This window comes from Tiliqua scincoides, chromosome 9, assembly GCF_035046505.1.
Source record: "Tiliqua scincoides isolate rTilSci1 chromosome 9, rTilSci1.hap2, whole genome shotgun sequence".
Classification (NCBI taxonomy): domain Eukaryota; kingdom Metazoa; phylum Chordata; class Lepidosauria; order Squamata; family Scincidae; genus Tiliqua; species Tiliqua scincoides.
The window spans coordinates 25,068,795-25,088,659 of NC_089829.1; positions in this window are offsets into that span (position 1 = coordinate 25,068,795).

Here is a 19,865-nt window from a genome sequence, read left to right on the forward strand (position 1 = left end):
GAGGGAGTGTGTGAATGAATGTAGGAGTCAGTCCATTAGCCTATCCCAGGGGTGTAGTGGTCAGTTCTAAAGTACAGGAGCTTGTCATGACATTCCTCATAGCCATGAGCCAAGGTTATACAATTTTTAAAAATCAGCTTTAAATTTTGTCATTAGAGTCTTTTCTCCTACTTTGAAACATATTATAATTCACTGAAAGACCTAGCTCATTTCATCCCACACTCTTCGATAGTTTAAATCAGATTATAAAAATTGAGAAATGGGATTTTAAAATATCTCCAATAAATATCAAAGGTAGATTGTTGGCCAATGCATGTTTACTCAGAAGTAAGACCCACTATGTTCAGCAGCACTTATTCCCAGGTAAGTTTGCATAGGAATGTAACCTGAGCTATATATACTGTCTCTCAGTCGGCCCTTGGGAAAGATGATGACCTAGACTTTAACATATGCTCCTAGACAAATTCCTCAGTTTGTCTCCTGCTGAGTCTGATGCTTTTGGGGCTAAGGTCATTTGAAAAAAGTTTCAAAAACAGCCCCTCAATGCTCCTTCGGATGCCATCAGTACTCCTGCTGTAGGAGAAATCCCAGAACTGCACTCCCCCTCAAATAAATCCTTGTTCCATCTAACTCAGTATCATCTACAAAATTCTACAACATCATGGTAGCAGCTCTCCAGAAATTCAAACAGACAGGGGCCTTTCTCAACAGTGCCTAGTGTTGGCAGAGATTGAACCTGAGATCTTCTGAATGGAAAGCAGTTAACTTAGCCCCTGAGACCTAAGCCATCTCCATGTCACATGAATCCAAGAGTAATGCAACGTCCTCTGCGACATTGCAAGGGATTCTGGAGTACATTTCTCAGAAAGCACATTAGCCATCATTCCACACACACATTGCAAATACAGTGGTGATCAGTCACTGCTTGGGTGGTTATATACTAGGGCCAGTCATGTTTGCTGGAATTAAACATGCTAGGCGTTTCAGCTAGACTGAATCATCCCTTGATGCTGGCTTTGGGGAGGAAAGTTTCATATTGATTATAATACTGTGTTGCACTTTCTTTTATTACAGTTAAAAAAAAAATTCTCCAGGCAGCCTTTGCATATTTAGTTTCCTTTGGAGGAAAAAAACTTGGGAGGCCTATGATCTTGTAAAAATCAATTTCTTACAAATTTACAAGTTGAAAAGGAATAGTCAGGATGTATCAGCTAGCAGAGACAGTGCAACTAATCTTAAGGCTAAATCAATGTAGGTCCCCACAAACGCAGAGCACCCTAATAAACTGTTTCTCGGGCAGAGTAGCACATCTAGGAACTAGAAAATGTTTTCCCTAGTCCTACATGCAGCCCTGCTTCTGGCTTCAAGCAAAACTCTATGAACAGGTTGTAAAAGCTCCCTGCTAACTCTAATTGGTCAATTATTGCTCTTATCAAGAAATGTGCATAATTTGAGGTTACATGGGGAGGAATGCCCATTTTTCTGAATGGCTAATGGCAGATGCATCTTAGGCACTGTGATATATGTGGCATGGCTTCCCTCTCTAATGCTCTGTTAGGAATTTGCATTGGAATTGAGGTCAGGGCTGTACAATTAATTGCAATATTTAAGCACTTAATTTTTAAACTCCTGAACAAGCAGACACCAGGTCTGGGGAGACCACAATAAGTGTAAACGTGAACATAATCTTTTCACTGCATATCATGGAAAACCGAACTGCCCTCCAATATATTTCATCCCTGTGGAAAAAAAAAATTTCTTTCTTTCTGTTCTCTAACTTTGACAGATCACAGATGGCTTCTATAGGGCTGGGCAGTGGAACAGAAATAGACTCATACACATTGGAAATGGCATCAATCAGTCATGGGGATGGATTTTTCCAAATGCTTTTTAGCCTAGAGCTGTAAACCTGTTATATGCAGCCAATGAAATATGGGCGCAGTTCTGTGTCAGCTTGTCTGTCCTCAGTGTAGTGTGAGATATGTCAGTGGGCACGGCAGCTTCTTCCAGCACTTAGCAGCTGATTGCTGTGACTCCATTTTCAGAGGGAGTGGGGATTTTCTTCAAACTGCACTTTTCCCCAGACTCAAATAATGTTATCTGGTGACAGGCCTGATGATTTGGGGAAGGATCACTACAAGGTTCACCCTCCTCTGTTTTTCAGTTTTGAAGCCTTGGGGAAGTATCTTCAGTTTGTTGAAGTAGCCAAGAGTGTTGTTTGTCAACTCCACCCACCGCTTTCTTCTTATGAAGAGACTGTGACTAACCGTCATGCCTTTCTTGTCTTAGTGCTTGGCTAGAGTAATGTACTGTGCATGAGCGTTGTTCACTATGACTCACTCTCACATCATGGGGAAGGCAAGAGTTAAAACTCATGTGTTTGCCCCTCTAGGAAGACTATTTGGCACATTTTTATTGGGTACCAAACAGAAACATTTTCTTTCCATCAACATCACTTCATTCTACATGACAGTCATCTTGGCTTCTTCTTACAATCGCCTCTATATGGTTCTTCTTACAATCGCCTCTATATGGCCCCCATATTCTGATTTTGGGAAGTCTAAAGGTGAACTTTGTTATTCATCCAGTCCATTTTCTGTCTTGGTCAATGTAAAGGCATCCCTTATAACTAAGGCAGGAAGCTGTACATTTACATGGGCATTTAAAATGCATGTTGAAAGTGTCCATGATGTGCAGTAGGCAACTTTATTTACATTTCATTGATTAGCTCATGGATTGCTTAAAAGCTTGATAGCCTATCAATTTTTTTTTCTTAACAGAAATGATTAATTGATTGACTGCTCTAGTTGAAAGATCCTTTCAGTTTGGGCTGGTTTACAGCAGTCAGGGTTATGCCCTTAACTCGGAATTGTGTGTGTGTGTGTGTGTGTGTGTGTGTGTGTGTGCAGGCATACTTTGTACTTTCTTCTAGTTAGGGACCAGAGTATGGACGAAAGTCAAAAACGGGTGAATGTCAAAGCATAGCCTTATTTTCACTTACAAATTTATTTTGGCCAGGGAAAAATGTAAATAACAAGGTAACATATGCAAATGCATGTGAAACCTAAAAGAACATAAGTAAAAGAAAAAGAAACATAAGAATGTTGATGAATGTCATGAAAGGTTGGATGGAATTTGACAAAAGAGGAAAGGATGTGGACAAAATTTGGGATGGTAGTTATAATTGAAAGTGGTTGAAAGAGCAAAGTGATGAAAGTCAAGGTTGCCTGCATGTTGTTTTCAGCTTGATGTGGATCCTGTAAGCCTGAAGTCTGGCTACTGTCCCTGTTCTACCCCTCCTACCTGAGGAATGTGTTTGTTGGGGGGGACACAACTAAAAGTCAAAACAATTAAGGTTGCAATCCTATACACACTAGTTTATGGGGCTAAACAAAGATTAAACCTATTCTTGTGTAAACATGTATAGGACTGGGCTGCACATTAGAGAACTTTCATAGGAATTGTATCCATAGTGTTGGCGTGACCTTGTCAGCAGCAAAGCATGCATCTGTGTACATCACACATTCCAAGACCAGTTTCTGCCACTGATTGAAGCTGCTGGAGCCAAGCCCTACTTTAGCAAGGGAACAACTCCCTGCTTTAAAGCTGTACAATTTAATCCTCCAGCTGTTGTTTTTTTAAAGGCAACTGGATAAACCTCTGGCAGAGAGATTAGGTCTAAGGACATGATCCAAAGGTCTGGTTTGGAGGCATTTGAGACAGCTGCCTTGCTGAATCTAAGCAGGTCTGGTCAGTGCCTGGATGAGTAATCACCTGGGAACCCCACGTGGACTGCCTCAAGTTCCAGCACGGAGGAAAAGCAGACCATAAATGTCATAAATAAATAAACTTCCTCTTGATAGCTAAGTTGGAGATATGGGAGATGAATTGGATGTTGGGAGTTGGATGAACAGCGGCCTGACATGGTATAACACAGATTCATTGTCATGTGTGCAAAATAATGAGACTGCTTTGATAACTGAGATATTTAAAACACAGGCTCTAGTCTTTTCATTGTCTTTCAGGTTCCTTGGGTTACTGTTTAGCTCCTTTCACCCTTCTCCTTTTCTTCAGTGCTGCAAGGGGAAGAAGTGACTCTGAAATTCTCAGTCAACAACCTGACTCTGGAAATTGGTGCTTGAGAGGGTGGAATAGGGGGCTTGACAATACCTTTCTGTACATGCCCTTTTTCCAACTTAAACTTTTGTGGTATGCAGAGAGACTTTTGCCTGGGAACAGCATTGCTGCCCTTGCCCCTTCACCTACCAACCCCTCCCCCCCCCCAGAGGCTGCCTGGGAAAGACTGCCACATTCTGAATGGCCAGTGAACACCATATCCAGGTCACCTAGAATAGACAATCAAGGAGCTCACTGCTATCCAATCAGTTGCTAACTCCACTGCAGCCAGTAGATGGGTCCCAAGCAGGCTCTGCAACTACCAGTACTTATACCTCCCCAAGCCTCTGTATAAAGGGTGCAGTCCTGGTTGCTAAGGCAATAGGGACACCAGAAAGGTGGGTTCTGGATTGTAAAGGGGATGAAGTGTCACATGGCCCTAAGGCAAGTCCCTATATAAAGGGAGGGAAGTACCAGTGATGAGGTAGTGGTAGCAGCATGCAATCCTGAGGGCTTTGGGATAACCACAGAAGGACACACAGCCCAATCCTATCCATACTTTCCTGGGAGTAAGCCCCATTGACGCTAATAGGACTTACTTCTGAGTAGACATGCATAGGATTGGGCTGCCAGTTGCCTGAGGAGCCTATCTTGGGGAGAGGTGAAGAACATAAGAACATAAGAACAGCCCCACTGGATCAGGCCATAGGCCCATCTAGTCCAGCTTCCTGTATCTCACAGCGGCCCACCAAATGCCCCAGGGAGCGCACCAGATAACAAGAGACCTGCATCCTGGTGCCCTCCCTTGCATCTGGCATTCTGACATAACCCATTTCTAAAATCAGGAGGTTGTACATGCACATCATGGCTTGTAACCCATAATGGATTTTTCCTCCAGAAACATGTCCAGTCCCCTTTTAAAGGTGTCCAGGCCAGACGCCATCACCACATCCTGTGGCAAGGAGTTCCACAGACCAACCACACGCTGAGTAAAGAAATATTTTCTTTTGTCTGTCCTAACTCTCCCAACACTCTATTTTAGTGGATGTCCCCTGGTTCTGGTGTTATGTGAGAGTGTAAAGAGCATCTCCCTATCCACTCTGTCCATCCCCTGCATAATTTTGTATGTCTCATTCATGTTCCCCCTGAGGCGCCTCTTTTCTAGGCTGAAGAGGCCCAAATGCCATAGCCTTTCCTCATAAGGAAGGTGCCCCAGCCCCATAATCATCTTAGTCGCTCTCTTTTGCACCTTTTCCATTTCCACTATGTCTTTTTTGAGATGCGATGACCGGAACTGGACACAATACTCCAGGTGTGGCCTTACCATAGATTTGTACAATGGCATTATAATATTAGCTGTTTTGTTCTCAATATCTTTTCTAATGATCCCAAGCATAGAATTGGCCTTCTTTACTGCCGCTGAACATTGAGTCGACACTTTCATTGACCTGTCCACCCCCTCAAGATCTCTCTCCTGATCTGTCACAGACAGCTCAGAATCCATCAGCCTATATGTGAAGTTTTGATTTTTTTGCCCCAATGTGCATGACCTTACACTTACTGACATTGAAGCGCATCTGCCATTTTGCTGCCCATTCTTCCAGTCTGGAGAGATCCTTCTGGAGCTCCTCACAATCACTTCTGGTCTTCACCACTCGGAAAAGTTTGGTGTCGTCTGCAAACTTTGCCACCTCACTGCTCAACCCTGTCTCCAGGTCATTTATGAAGAGGTTGAAAAGCAGATCCCAGGACAGATCCTTGGGGCACACCGCTTTTCACCTCTCTCCATTGTGAAAATTGCCCATTGACACCCACTCTCTGTTTCCTGGCCTTCAACCAGTTCTCAATCCATGAGAGGACCTGTCCTCTAATTCCCTGACTGTGGAGTTTTTTTAGTAGCCTTTGGTGAGGGACCGTGTCGAACGCCTTCTGAAAGTCCAGATATATAATGTCCACGGGTTCTCCCGCATCCACATGTCTGTTGACCTTTTCAAAGAATTCTATAAGGTTCGTGAGGCAAGACTTACCCTTACAGAAGCCATGCGGATTCTCCCTCAGCAAGGCCTGTTTGTCTATGTGTTTTGAGATCCTAAGAAAGCTGCAGGTGCTGTATAACCCACCCACCTACCGCCAGCCAAACTGCGGCAATAGGGGAAAGCTCTTTAGGCCAGACATGGAATTCTTCCCATGTGAATAGAGAGGATAAATGGAAGAGGCCCAGCATGGTGGCACTGTGAGTACAAGGGAGGCGCCTCCCCAACCTGGGCCAGGAACTGCAGAGCCCCACACTGGCTGCGTCATGAAATTTGAAGCAATGGAGACTCTGATGACTTGGTGTTTAGATTCTGTAGAGCAGGGGTCTCTAAACTTTTCGGCCGAAGGGCTGCATCAGATATCTGGCACAATGTTGAGGGCTGGAAAAAAAAATTTAATAAAAAATTTAAATAAATACATTAGAGATGGAACTTAGATGAATGAATGGGCTCAAATGTCCAGGATTTCTCCAAGCACCAACACAGCCCAAGAAATAAAGCACACACTTAAATGGACCCCCATTCCCCCACTCCACAAGCACAACTCCAGTTGTATTTGGTCAACTGGGCCAGAAACTCTCAGGGGATCAGAGGCTGGCCATGGGCCGGATAGAGGCTTGCTGCGGGTTGCATTTGGCCCCCAGGCCAGGGTTTGGAGACCCTTGCTGTAGAGGGACCACTGTTGAGTCATTCAATGTTTGGCTAGCAGGTCACTATTTAAGCAAAGGGTTAGCCAACAAGGAGCAAAGCAGCATGAGCTCCCTCTTGCAGATGTGACGAGGGAAAGCAGTAGGGTGATTCTGAAACCCTGGCACTTTGCTTGGCTAAATGTGTGCCTGCAGCATTAGAAGGATAAAATGTCTGAGCATAGCAATAAACAAGCATTTGTTCCCCCTCCAGCCCTTTTTACTGTTGTCTGTTCTCCAACTTTTCTTCCCTGACCTTGAAGGATGTTGGAAGGTGTCATGTCATCAGCATTTCCCTTGCTGCTGGGGCATGCGGGTAAGTTGGGGGGAGAGAGAGAGAGAGAGAGAGCGAGTGTGCGAGTGTGCGCACGAGAGAGAGAGAGAGAGAGAGAGAGAGAGCAAGCGCAAGGGGGGTGATTTTTCTTCCTCAAGGCACCCTGCCAAGAATAACAGCAGACTCCAGCAGGTCGGCACAGGAAGGGAACGGCTGGGAGCTGATTTGTAGTGGGAGGTTTTGAGAGCCAGAATGCATTTTTATGGATGAGACCTTCATAGCTGCATAAACCTCCCCCTGCTTTCTCCTCCATCCCCCTCTTCCCACTGGCATTCTGCCAAAGCCATTCCAAAAGAAAAGGGGAGGGAGGAGAAAACCCCAACCTTAAAATAAACTAGCCTTTAGCTTTGTTTTCATGTCACTGAAGTGTGTGAAGAACAAAGCAATCTGATGGACCGATACACACTTTGGAAGGAACTGGAGTTTTGTGTTCTGTTTTCCCTTCCATTCTGCTGACTCCCAAAGACATGCTTGACATTTTGAGTCAAGATAATGCCCACTGACTTCTCTCGGGATGGAGGTGGACAGGGGAAGCCCATGTTTTTTAATGCGCTGTCCTATGAATCCATTATGGCTCTTATGGGCATGGAGCACCTAAGACTGAATTTAGGTGTCTCCACATGCTAATTAAGGGCCCAACCCTAACCAACTTTTCAGGGCTGATGCAGCAGTGCCAACAGGGTGTATGCTGCGTCCTGGGGTGGGGGCAGACAGAGGCTTACTCAAGGTAAGGGGACATTTGTTCTCTTACCTCAGGGCTGTATTGTAGCTGCATTGGCCTTAGAAAGTTGGTTAGGAATGGGTCCTGAGGCTGTAATACTATGCATACCTTCCTGGGATTTAGCCCCATGGAACACAATGGGACTAACTTCTAAGTAGACCTGTACAGGATTGTGCTGTTTGGCACATCAACTAATGTGCTGGTATTGGGACCAGACCTCTGTGGCTTCCAGCTTGGCTTTTCACTTTGCCCTTGACATCAGAATGCCTTGCAAGGATGCTTATGCCACAGTGATGAAGATGGTGAGTGAAGAGCTGTTGAAGTACTGGTAATCTAAGGATTGTCACCTTGTGTATGCCCAGTCCATGCTACAATAGAACTAGTGGCCTGAAGTCAAATATCTGACCAAGTATTTCAAATCAACCAGTTGCTAACCTCTAATCTCTTGGTTTTGCTCCCTTTCCTCTCAACCCATTTGCTTTCACAGTTTTAAAATTATTATACATTTCATATTTCTTCTCAGGCTCCTTCCTATGATTCTCTCCTTCTCACCTTTTGAAACTTTCTGTTCTTCATCTCCCTTGCTGGTGGTGGTTGGCAGCCTTCAGTCTCAAAAGACTATGGCATAAGCCTACAGCACCCAGTATTCCCAGGCGGTCTCCCATCCAAGTACTAACCAGGCCTGACCCTGCTTAGCTTCTGAGATCAGGCAAGATCAGGCATATAAGTCCCGTTTCCCCTGCTTTCTGTCTCCTCAGGATTTTGCCTTCTTTCATGTGCTCTGCTTCTTCCACACCTTTCCTGAAGCCCTCTTAAGAACATAACAGCCCTGCTGGATCAGACCATAGGCCCATCTAGTCCAGCATCCTGCATCTCTCAGTGGCCCACCAAATGCCCCAGGGAGCACACAAGACAACAAGAGACCTGCATCCTGGTGCCCTCCCTTTCATCTGGCATTCTGACATAGCCCATTTCTAAAATCGGGAGGTTGCACATACGCATCATGGCTTGTAACCCGTGATGGATTTTTCCTCCAGAAATGTGTCCAGTCCCCTTTTAAAGGTATCCAGGCCAGATGCCATCACCATATCCTGTGGCAAAGAGTTCCACAGACTAACTACACACTGAGTAAAGAAATATTTTCTTTTGTCAATCCTAACTCTCCCAATACTCAATTTTAGTGGATGTCCCCTGGTTGTGGTGTTGTGTTCCTGTGCTTCCCCCTGTTAATGTACCAGGAGTTTATCCAATCTCTGCCAGTTGCTTCAGCTCCAAGCCCCATAACACATGGCAATACAGAGGATGGCATGACAACACTCCAAGTGTTGTCCCAGCTTTTTTCTTAAACAATCAGGGTGCTCAGAGGACCACATGAAGTTAGAGTGGAAAAGTTCCTCTGAATCTGCACTCTCCCCACTTAGATCAGATGCATAATCTCCCACCCAGAATCAATCTCAGGAGAAACTGCCCTAGTTGTGTTACTTTCCAGTTGACTTCAGCTGATTGGCAGGTCTCTGAAGCATTCTGAAGCCCTCTCTCCAGCCTCTTTCCTGGAGCAGCTTTTCAAGTTTTAAAAAAACAAATTCATTCTTGGTTGGTTGGCAACCTTCAGTCTCGAAAGACTATGGTATAAGCCTACAGCACCCAGTATTCCCAGGCGGTCTCCCATTCAAGTACTAACCAGGCCTGACCCTGCTTAGCTTCCAAGATCAGACAAGATCAGGCATGTGCAGGGTAACAGTTGCTGCCAAGAATCAGATATAGAACAATTGGATAAACTTGCAAACTGGACTATTATTATTTCAGACTAAAATGGGAGGAGGAGCAGCAAAGAAGAAAACATCTGCCCCCGTTCAGATACAGGTTGTTTTAAGGAGTGAGGGTAAGGCGAAGCTAAGCTTACCTTGCAGCAGTGGCGTCTCTAGGGTTTGTGTCACCCGGGGTGGGAGGCCAGTGCATCACCTCTGTGATGGACTTCCTCCCATGCAGTGGGCAGGACAACGCTTCGGGTGGTGGGCATGGTGATGTCCCATTGCCCAGTCCCTGCTAGATTTTTGGCTATAACTTTTGATAATCTAGAGATATTTCAATATGGTTTGTTTCATTGCATTCTGTATGAAATTGTACCGCCAATCGATATATAGCATGAGGGTATTATTAAAAAATGCCAAGAAATTATAAAAAATTATTAAAAATTATTTAAAAATGCCAAGATTTTAAAAATTTTGGCAAGTTGTAAAAAATTATAAAAAATTATTTAAAAATGCCAAGATTTTAAAAATTTTGGCAAGTTGTGGTATCACACACTTACACACACACACACACACACACACACACACACACACACACACACACACCCCGGGGCGGCCTGCATCCCCCTTGCCACAAAGCTGCAGTGACTCCTTTTTGTAGGTGCATCCGTCTGCACCTTTGTCACTCTGAAAATATAGAAAACCTAATAAGTAGTTCTCAAATCAAGAGAGAACATAACAAGCAAGGATACATTCTGCTTTGAATTATGCAATTTTCCAAGGCTGACTCTCTCATGCCTGCAGCAGTCAGTATGTATCTTCCTCTTCCGGGTGGTGGTCTTGTGTTTCCTTCTTCCATACCCCAGCACATGTGCTTCCTGCACATCATCTCTCACTGTGCAGAGAATGTTGCCCTGGCTTTTTCTGTACACAGGCATCCTGTATATGCAAGCTTGGCTATCCCTTGGCCAGAGCCCTCCAAACAAAGACTTCCTCCAATTCTTATCAGGAGGACACTGAAGACTTCAACCACTTGAATGTGGCCCTGGAGCCTAAGTTCCAGACTGGCAGGGAACCTGCTAAGAGTAAAGGATTTCTTGGCCTTCTGATTTCCTCTTTAAGCTTACTAACTTCTACCAACTGTGAGTGCAGGTGGAGTGATTCATTGCATGTGACTTACTGAGTACTTCATTCCTGAAGCTTTGAGCATCTGGACTACTTAGAACTGGATGGGCCACATCCTTGAGTAGATTCCCAGAGAAGCTGAGATGCCAATCTTTAGCTAATTTGCATCTTTCTTTCTCCCTTTGCACCTGTCTCTCCTGAACAGCAATGCTGCATGCACACATTTGTGTGAATCATCACACATACACTCATTTCAAAAGTCAGAGTGTGGACTAGGACCCTAGAGTTCAAGCTGCACATACTGCTGTATGCACACTGAATATAATGTGCAAATTGCTACATGCATATAGTTCAGCAGTCATGTAGTCTATATACACAGATTGTACATGGGTCAAATGTAGCATGTGAACAGACCTTGCCTCTCAAGGCAAGAAAAAAGTCTGGATAATCCTACTAAAACTTTGCTGAAGATGAAACCCACTGTGGGGAAAAGGGATATGCGTAAAAAGTCTCAGAACCATACAGAAGAAGGTTAATCGAATAATCTTTCTTTAATAGTTCTGCAAGCATTATCTAACACTCATTCATGTGAATGCAACCTCTGTCCAAGACACTAGGGTCACCAGGAATGGCCTGGAACTTACAACTATTGGGTGCCCATTCCTTCTAGCACGCATCTCTGTTCCAGCTCCTGGAAGCAAGACTGATTTGACTTCACGGGCCAGTTTATAGTGTTAGCGGGTGGCGAATGCTTATATTTTTTCAATTACCATTTGGAGGTTTTGGAGAGGGTTTGTTTTGGGGTTTTGTGTTTGAAATGGGCACAGTCATTCAACTGTTCTGACAGAGCACTCTGGCATATGAACTTGGCACAATGGTGATAAAAAAGAATGCTTTAAAAACCTCACACTTTATAAAGGCTCTTGGCTAGCCCCTGCTTTGACAGTAGGAATATCACTCTGTGAGTCACAGCTGCATGCTGACCTCTGGCATTTCCACCAGGGAGGTGGGAGCATGCCTTCTATCTAGACATGCTCCTTCCGAGATGTTGCTAAGACTGAGAGTACTTGCTTGTGTGGATGCTGTTAGCTCTTGATGCCTCTGCAGCCAAAGCTGTATGCTCGTGGAAACATTTGGGAAATAAGTAATCTACATCCTTTATCGATTCTGCCTGTGTTTTGTCACTCAATTTCAATTTGCTGGGTATAAGCTGAATATTGTTACCTCAAGACTGCATCCTTGTTTTCAAAACAATGCGCTCAAGACTTTCTGCTGCTTTCCAGGGGATGGGGCCATTGCTCAGTGGTAGAGCACATGCTTTGCATGCAGAGGGGCCCAGGTCCAATCACAAGCATCTCCAGGTACAGCTGTCCAAAACCCTGAATATAGACGGTCCCGAGTTCAGTTCATAGCAGCATCTCTAGGTAGGGCTGGAGAAGACCCTTCTCTGCCTGAGACCCTGGAGAGCCACGGCCACTCTGTGTAGACAGTATTGATCTAGATGGACTAGTGGTCTGACTCACTGTAAGGTAGCTTTGTGAGCTCTGCTCCACTGACACTGTGTAGCCAATCTGCTAATAATGTTGGCAACCTTCAGTCTCGGAAGACTATGGTATCGCGCTCTGGATGGTGGTTCTGGCACAAGCCAGATTCTGGATGGTGGTTCTGGCCAATCTGCAGTAGTCCAGAAAGCCTGAAACCAGTTTATAGACAATGAAAAACTCATTAAGAAAATGTGTGAGCAAAATAAAGGATAAAAACACATACATATTGAATTTGAGAGGCCAAGGAACCAAAAGATGGAGTGGTTCCAATGTTCAGTCCTTCCCACACTGCCTCCCTCCCCAGGCAGAGGTTTTCTCTGATGTGCAGCCTTCCGGAGATGATTTGTCCTCTAGATGCTGAGAGGGTTGCATTTTTTGATGCAGACACCACAGAAATTTTTTGATGCAGAGCAAAGAGACTTCAGCAATATGCACTCAGCAGCATTCCTCTCCGAGCCAGGATGCTGACAGCAGTGCTCACAGCAGCCTCCTGGCTGGCACTGGCAATGGCACAGAGGAGCACTGCAACATCAATCTGGCTGGCCTGGATGCAGCTAGACAGGTACCTTTTAAGGATATAATCAAAAGGAGAGCCCAGAAGGGTCCCCCTCATTGTAATGTTGAAGCTGCGGATTGTCCTGACCTGAGTACATCTGCACTGTAAATGTGAACTGGTTTCATACCAACTTCTAGCCATGAGGCCTTGCCAGCTCTCAGTGTTTGAAAACATAGGAAGCTGCCTTATCAGACCATGGTCCATCTAGTTCTGCATTGCGTACTTTGATGGGTAGCAGCTCTCCAGTGTTGCTGACAGAGGGTGGGGTGGTAGTAGTCTTTTCTAGCCTTACTGGGAGATGCTGCCAGCAACTGAGCCTGGGACCTCCTCTCCCCAAATTATTACTATAAAGAATATTTATATACAACTCTTCAACAACTGCAACAAAAAGTTCTCAAAGCAGTTTAGAGAACTGAAGGAAGGAATAAGAAGCTGGTTCCCTGTCCCCGCAGGGGCTCACAATCTAAAAATAAGCATAAGGGAGACACCAGCAAACTGCCATTGAAAAACTGCTAGAAGGGACAGTTACTCCCCCCCCCCGACTTCACGACTGGCTCTGAAGGTGAGGAGGTGCTGCTTTACACCAGTGGCCAGGTGCCATAAGAAACTTAGGGTGCAATCCTAACCAACTTTCCAGCACTGATCTAGTCACAATGCAGCCCCAACGTAACAAACATGCCCTTAGCTTGAGGAGGCCTCCTTGACTGCCTCCCCAGTGCAGGATGCAGTGCATGCCACATTGGCACAGCTATGTCAGAGCTGGAAAGTTGGTTAGGATTGCACCCTTCGTGTCCCCCCCCCTTTCCAGGAATGCCTGTGCTAATCTTGATCTGAAAAATCTGATGGCCTTTCTGAAATTCATCATATTTTCATCATATTTTGATCATATCAACGTGATGAAAAATACCATTCCTGTGGCCTTAAAGGTACAAACCCTTTGGTGCAGTGGTACTTATGAGTGAAGGAAAAATCAGGGAATGCATGTATGGTCTTTGGATAATGTGAAATATTGGTAATATGAAATGAATGAATGTGTGCTACGTGTTGTGCCCCCACTTGTCTGAGCAGTGAGAACTCCCAGGAGTGCAGCATAATCTGGGTTTTTATTTCTTTGATCAAGGGAGCCCTGGTGGGTTTGTAATATTTATTGACCAATATACAGGTTTGGCCATTTGGATGGATCATGTGTTTCTGCAAGCAGTATCAACTGCAAGTGTCTTATAAGCATGTGTGTCTACAGCTGCCAGCTTAACTTCCACTGGGAGTCTCTCCCAGATCAAATCCTAAATTTCTCTGCCTCTTCTAGAATCTACCAGCTCACTTGGCCCCCATTGTCTTTCTCACAGCCCAAGAGGGAGAAGTGAGTTACCTGACCACCCCAAGGAGGTGTGGAGGGGTGAACTGTGGAGGGGGTGAACTGAACTGGACCATCCCGAGGAGGGAAACTGAACAGTCACAATACCAATACTGGACAGGGAACCAGCTTCTTATTCCTTCCTTCAGTTCTCTAAACTGCTTTGAGAACTTTTTGTTGCAGTTGTTGAAGAGTTGTATATAAATATTCTTTATAGTAATAATTTGGGGAGAGGAGGTCCCAGGCTCACAATACCAATACCAATACTCTTTGGCTCCCTGAAAGGTCCAGAGGATCCCCCTTCAAGAAGCTTCATGGGTCATTAACATTTGTTGACCCTCTTTTGTCCATTCTGGGCAAACTGGCTGAGCACTGCTCTGGTGCCAAGTGCATTTGCAGGTTGTTATCTGATGTAATATAAAAAGTGCTACCTTATGCCCAGTCAAATCATTGGTACATTAGCTCAGTACTATTTACTTTGCTGTGACTCTCTGAGGCTCCAAGCAGAGGTCTTTCCCAGCCTGGCTATCTGAGGCCTTTTAACTAGAGACCCAGCTGGGACTTTCTGTATGCTGAGCATGTCCTCTGTCACTGAGAGCTACGACTTCTCTCAAATACTTACTTAAGGAGCTGCCATTAGGAGACTAATGGTGCATCGAACACAAGTTGTCTTCAGTCTGACTGGCAGCAGCCCTCCAGGATTACAAACCGATGTCTTTCCCAGTACTGCCTTTAATAATAAGCTGACTGAGAAACCCACTCTGGTCTTTGGAAGAAGGAGCAAGCTTGCCTGGAGCTTGGCTTGTAATAAAATTAGACACTGACTCTGAGAGATGGAATGTGTCGTGGAGAAGCCATGGGCAAAGTGAGGGAACCGTTTGAAGGAGGAGCAACCCTGCGCCTTGCACTTGAAAACCAACCACCTGTGCTTGTTGCTGTTTATTAGCAGCATGTCCTTTTCCCGCAAGCTGTCATGCCAGCAAATGGCAGCACCTGTTTGCAGCTATTTTTTCACCTCCATCTGATCTCAGCTTTCCTTCCCAATAAATATTAATGGGTGACCTCAACACGACTTCTTGCACTAATGAAAGATGCCCTTTCTCTGCCTCTCATCCTCTCTCATGGACATAGCCACTCTGGCTGAAGCCCTGAAAACATGATACGTGGCTTCATGTATCAGATTCCTGGGAGTCACCTCTCTCTTTTTAGTTAACTCTCTACCTTGTTCAGTCTGTGCAAATCTGGATTTCACAGTTTGCATCTCTGACAGAGTTACGTTCGCATGAGAGAGGGCTAAGAGCAGTGGTTTTCTGGACCTGTTGTGCAGAAAATAATAAAAGACTCAAGTTCTATAGATTTTCTTTGGCAGCTGAAAAGAAAAGCTATGTCTAATTTTTAAGGCTTTTACCCACCTGATTAAATGTGTGAGTTTCTTGATTAACAGGCTATAGTAATCTAGCAATTATATTTGCTTGCGGGTACAAGCAATTATTCTGAATGAAGAAGCATACATTCTTTGTTTTCACTTGCATGTATTCTAGGTGGTATCCTCTTCAAAGAGGGAGAGAAGGGGAAATGCCTTTGAAGATGGTTCGTGCCATCCGCTATACCTGTATATAATTATATTAAAGATTTTTTATATAAATATTATATATAATCTGCTGCCTGGTTAATTGGGGACATCTCTTTAGATGACTAAAGTATCTTTCACTTGATTGATTTAGGGCACAAGCCTACGTATGTCTACTCAAAAGGAAGGCCCATTGTATTCAAATAGGGCTTACTCCTAGGGAAGAGTGCATAGGATTTCAGCCTTAACTGATATTAACCAATTTAGGGCACAATCCTAACCCCTTAGTGCTTTCCAGCACTGACATAAGGAAAATGCAGCTCTGAGGTAAGGGAACAGACATTCCCTTACTTTGAGGAGGCCTCCGTGAGTGCCCCCCAACTGCAGGATGCAGCACATGTCCCATTGGCACTGCTGTGCCAGTGCTGGAAAGCAATGACATAAGGGGTTAGGATTGCGCCCTTCATGCTGCAGCCCTATCAATTTTGGCCTGCAGTCCTCAACACACTTGTGATTAAGACTGTTTATACAATACAGTTGTTGTTGGCAACTTTCAGTCTCGAGAGACTATGGTATCGCACTCTGAAAGGTGGTTTTGGAACATCGTCTAGTGTGGCTAAAAAGACCAATTCGGGAGTGACAATCCCTTCCACAATGGGAGCAAGTGCAGTCTGTCCCTGGTCTGTCTCCCTGGCTATGGGCCTTCCTTCTTTGCCTCTTAGCCTCAGACTGTTGGCCAAGTGTCTCTTCAAACTGGGAAAGGCCATGCTGCACAGCCTGCCTCCGAGCGGGCCGCTCAGAGGCCAGGGTTTCCCACTTGTTGAGGTCCACTCCTAAGGCCTTCAGATCCCTCTTGCAGATGTCCTTGTATCGCAGCTGTGGTCTACCTGTAGGGCGCTTTCCTTGCACGAGTTCTCCATAGAGGAGATCCTTTGGGATCCGGCCATCATCCATTCTCACGACATGACCGAGCCAACGCAGGCATCTCTGTTTCAGCAGTGCATACATGCTAGGGATTCCAGCACATTCCACGACTGAGTTGTTAGGAACTTTGTCCTGCCAGGTGATGCCGAGAATGCGTCGGAGGCAGCGCATGTGGAAAGCGCTCAGTTTCCTCTCCTGTTGTGAGTGAAGAGTCCATGACTCGCTGCAGTACAGAAGTGTACTCAGGACGCAAGCTCTGTAGACCTGGATCTTGGTATGTTCCGTCAGCTTCTTGTTGGACCAGACTCTCTTTGTGAGTCAGGAAAACGTGGTAGCTGCTTTACCGATGCGTTTGTTTAGTTCGGTATCGAGAGAAAGAGTGTCAGAGATCGTTGAGTATATCACTTTTTAACAAAAGAAGTTCACAAAATGGACTACATAGTTTAAATAAATAAATAAATCTCTGTCCCCAAAGGGGTTGCAGTCTAAAAAGATGCAGATAAAACACCAGGAGACAATCAGTAGAAAAGACACTGGAGCAGGCCCCCTCCCATTAAACACAGTGGGATTTACTTGCTAGTAAACCTAGAGGGGATTGTACTGTTGATCTGATATGTACTTCCAATTTATGATTGTCACCTTTTTGCATTTTTAATTAGTTTGTTATGCTGTATTAATATTTTATTTTTCAAAAACGATAACTGCAAAATGATACTTGGGGCTATTTTTGGGCCAGTTGAGTTGCCTTGTTAATAAAACAGTGGCATATTGAATTTTTAAAAATGCCTTGGAGCACCCTGGTGACCAACCACTGGTACTGCATTATCATCCTAGTTGCTTCATCCACAAAGGCAAAGCTGGATAACGAGGAGAGGCAGAAAGAAAGAAACAAAGCCATGCGTAGCATTTGTCAGAACTTTGAAGGTTATTTAGCTAATGGAATCACTCGTGCATTATTAGAGCAAAAGAGTATTCCCCATTACCTGGCTGAACCTGGTGTAGAATCCAGTGACCCACATTCTGGGACTGTTGTGGCCAAACAATCCCGGACTTCAAACACAACTGACAGAACCAAAACTCTTCCCCACACACTTGCAACCTCTTGCTTTTTTTGAGCAAAGCTGCAGCATTTGAACAACTGCCAAAGTATTTTTAAAAATTAACACCCCCCCCCCGCGCTGAAATTGGGTTGGATACCCTGCGTTTATCTAATAAATGTGTGTCCCACCTTTCAAATCAGCTGTTGTTTAGGGTGGTTTACATTCAAGTAAAACCATCCAGAAAAACAATCAGAACCCTGGTCAATAATACAAAAATAAAGAGCAGCAAAACTAAAGTCATTACAGCATTAAAACCAGCAGCAAAACTCCACCTGGGGAGCAGCACAGTCGCCAAGGAGGGTGTTTGACAATTCCAGGGCTAAGCACGCAGGACTAGACATGGAGGAAAAATGTTCTCCAAGCTCATCCAGAATGCCATTCCCCTTGAATGAGAAAGAAGCCACACATAGCCCTTGTACATCTGGTATTAAGAGGAAAACTTGAACATCAAAGAAGCTGAGCTTGCTTCTGCAGATAAACCTACAATTGTTTTTACAAAACAGACCAATTACTTTAGCGCCTATAGATGAATTCAAATATGAGGTATGGTTCTTACTCCTGGAGCAGTTTCTCTCTCCCTCCTCCACAAATTCCCTGCTTGCATCCAAAACCTCATGTCCTTCTGTGTTCCCACCCCATCCTTGAATGCTGGGGCCACCTGCGAACTTCCTCCCATGAGGAAGAGACTTTCCTCTCCTGGGTGTTTTCTGAGCTGATGTCATTCAATCTGTTTGATTTTGTAGCCAGTTGTTGTGGGGAACATCATGCTTTCAGCACTAGGGGCGATGACATGTCGTCCATGTGCAAAAACGCAACGCAGCTGTTGTGAGGAGCTAAGCTACATTAGGGAGGCCAAGTCATTACACATGGGTGGATGCTGCCGACTGTGTGGGAAACCAGACAATCAACCAATCAGCCATTTGGAGGTCACTGCAGTCCAAGGACCTCCCTGAGTCCAGCTGTTTTCCTACTACACTTCTGATAAGAGTCCTCCAAGGGCCTCTGCCTGGTCTCATGTATCATGCTTGTTCTTCTGGTCTTCAACTGCCTGGTTTCTTTTCCAGGTGACACTGTGTGGTAATAGAGTCCAGTGGAATTCCATGACAATCCAAAGGACATTGTTCACTGTTTGTTTGATTCACATTCCTCTGTGAGGTCAGAAGTCAGTGCTACAAATGTCCCTGTTACTTCTGGGGAACTGATTTCCTGCAAGGTTCTTAAGTCACAACATACTGTAGACTTGACTACAGTGGATGATTTTGTGTGCCAGCTCTCATGCAGTCTTTCCATGCCACCAGTTAGGCTGAATTCACAAGCTGAGTCTACCCATGAAACCTGAATGGTTTCTACAAGAAATGAGAGCTTATCTCTGATTCCTGCTCATTTTGTGTATGCCTTGAAGCTTGGTGGATGTCCACTCACTAAGTATAGGAATTTTTCAGTTGTGGTGCTTAATATGGAGTACTCTTCTCCCCAGAGAGGCATAGGTTCAGGACCAGTGGAGCACAGACCCTAGGGACAGCTCAGGATCTTCACTGCCTCCCTATAATCATTGGAAGTGGCCAAATCCTGAGTCAGATCATTGATCCATCTAGGGCAGTATTGTCAACACAGCAGCTTTCCCAGAGTTTCAGACAGGAATTTTTCACTGTTGTACCTGAAGATGCTGGGATTGAAATTGGGACCTTCTGCATACCATCTACCACTGAACCACAGCCCCTCTCCCCACAAGCCTGATGGAAAGGAGTTGGGTGCTGTTTGTGTACTGAAGATGCTGCATTTGAAGTCTCTAGATTGCTTCTTCCAGAGGATTCATTTTGATGTGAAACACCAAGGGGGGACAAGATGGAACTCTGCAGAAGTCCACAGTCCAATGGCCACAGAGTACTCCTCCAGCAGACTCTTCTGAGACCTACTGCCCTGGTAGGAGTGGAACCAGTACAAAACAATTCTTGCCAAGCCCCAACCTGTAACAAGCGTAACACTGTCCCTGTCCCAGTTTCATCAGGTACAAATATGGGCATCTAAAAAGCCAGCAAGAGCATAACTCC